Raw genomic sequence first — 2368 nt, 5'->3', positions numbered from 1 at the left:
ATTAATTTAGAGTTCTCCGGGTATTATTTAATTAGAGTTTGCAATTAATAACAAGCAGGGAAAAAAAAATCCCCTGGCGTTTTACTGATTTTCCTACTACAATGGCAGACATAATTATGTATCCATATTCATTCTTTTTTACAAAAAATGTTTATTTTTCATGTGTGTGCAAGCAGAGAGAGAGTGAGACAGAGAATCCAAAGCAGGATCTACACTGACAGCAGAGAGCCCAGTGTAGGGCTCAAATGAACGAACCATGAGATATGACCTGAGCCAAAGTCGGAGGCTTAACTGACTGAGCCACCCAGGTGTCCCCACCTTCATTCTTAATTTGCTTCCTTTCTTAAGATTAGAGACTGTGGGATAAAAATGTCATTTAACTCGTTAAAATCAACATGTCATCAGGAGGCTTACATTCTGAATATGAAAAAATAAGTGTGGCTATTTCCTATTAAAAATATCATTTAGTTTGGTCTTATGAGTATATTTTAGATAATTCAGACAAAAAATTAAGAACGATATCATATACATTCATTTGAGAATAGTTTAATGCATTTCATTTTCTTTTGACTTATGCTTTAACATTTACGTATCAATGCAAAACTGGATTCTACGTAGAAGTTAACTTGAGGGGCGCCTGGGTGGCGCAGTCGGTTAAGCGTCCGACTTCAGCCAGGTCACGATCTCGCGGTCTGTGAGTTTGAGCCCCGCGTCGGGCTCTGGGCTGATGGCTCAGAGCCTGGAGCCTGTTTCCCATTCTGTGTCTCCCTCTCTCTCTGCCCCTCCCCTGTTCATGCTCTGTCTCTCTCTGTCCCAAAAATAAATAAACGTTGAAAAAAAAATTTTTTTTTAAATAAAAAAAAGTTAACTTGAAAAAATATTTTAAATATGTCATTTAAATTTTTCCAAGTCATGCCAGCCTGTAAGTATTTCAAAGTCTAAGTAATAGTTCTAGCACAAATATTATTGTCTCTCTGCTCGTTTACTGTTATGGGAAATCAGTCCCACCTTGATTCATCTATTTAGGTTAATCTCCAGTCAATGGAGATTTTCCATGTATGCAAAAAAACCCCAAATCTGGAAACAGTAATCACTTTGCATCGGCTATTTTCTCCTCCCCTTTACTGACTGTATTATTGATGAATTCCAATAAAAATCTACGTAAATGCACTTTGCTTCTGTCACTATTTCTGCTGAAAATGGAATCAATGCAGAAGGTGCAGTCTTTTATGATCCCAAATCTCCCTCAGATGCTAGAATGACTCTACAGGACTGAAAGAACTAGAGAGATCACCCCCTCATTTTCTCTTTTTTACACATCTTTGGTTTTGAATCTGAGCATGTCTAATTGCATCCTCAGTGTTTCTCCTTTGAAAAATAAGTCCACCAGCCCCTCAGTCTATCTTAGCCAATTGTTCATCTGATGAGCCTCCCTTCTTCTTTTCTCTACTTTTGTCAACACAGAAAATTCCTCCTCTGACCCCTCATCCATTCATCAAATAAAGCCAAGTATAAGTGGGGTGCCTGGGTGGCTCAGTCAGTTTAGCATCTGACTTCAGCTCAGGTCACGATCTCTCAGTTCATGAGTTCAAGACCTGAGTCAGGCTCTGTGCTGACAGCTCAGAGCCTGGAGCCTGCTTTGGATTCTGTGTCTCCCTCTCTCTCTGCCCCTCTCCTGCTCACACTCTCTCTCTCAAAAAAATAAACATTAAAAAATAAAAAAGTCAACTACAAATGGCTCATTAAACTCAGATCACCCAAACAGCATAGTTATATAAAATAAAAAGCAAGTGCTCGCTTCAGCAGCCCATATACTAAAGTTGAAACAACATAGAGAAGATTAGCATAGCCCCTGCACAAGATGACATGAAAATCTGTAAAGCATTTCATACTAAAATATAAAAAAATAGCTGAAAAATAAAACATTGATTTATTTTTTATTAAAAAACTCATCTACGGCTTCATGTCTTATCACAACATGACAAGAACTTGGATATTATCACTCCTGAACTTACACCAAGAAAATAAGTTGAATAAGTTGAAATTCAGTGACTTTCTTGGACTCATCAGGAATTTGTGATTCCCATGGCAAATTACCACTCCAAATTCTGGAGAGATTGCCAGATCTAGAGAATTACATCAGAGATACACTTACCTAGAGCAGAAGCTACTGGAGTCAACAACTGGTAGGACAACTTAAATGGTAACTTTGGTGAATTGCTGAAGGCTGAGGGTTGATTAGCATGAGATGGGGAGACTGCTGGCAGCTACAGTATTAGATGGGCATCCATAGTTTTGTGGGTTTCACCCTCAGGAACCCACTAAATTTTAATAGTGAAGAGACAAGAAAGATCTCATATTCCTGGCA

General features: G+C 38.4%; 1 non-coding gene across 1 annotated transcript; it reads left to right on the top strand.

Moving 5' to 3' along the window:
* Window positions 1–1790: 1790 nt before the first annotated feature.
* On the top strand, window positions 1791–1896 carry LOC111556774. Its single transcript, XR_002736505.1, has one exon. It is a non-coding gene; the product is annotated as a U6 spliceosomal RNA (small nuclear RNA).
* The last annotated feature ends 472 nt before the right edge of the window (window positions 1897–2368 follow it).

This window comes from Felis catus, chromosome A1 (assembly GCF_018350175.1).
Source record: "Felis catus isolate Fca126 chromosome A1, F.catus_Fca126_mat1.0, whole genome shotgun sequence".
Classification (NCBI taxonomy): Eukaryota; Metazoa; Chordata; class Mammalia; order Carnivora; family Felidae; genus Felis; species Felis catus.
The sequence above is the reverse complement of the archived record's forward strand: the minus strand, read 5'-3'. Positions and strand labels throughout refer to the sequence as shown.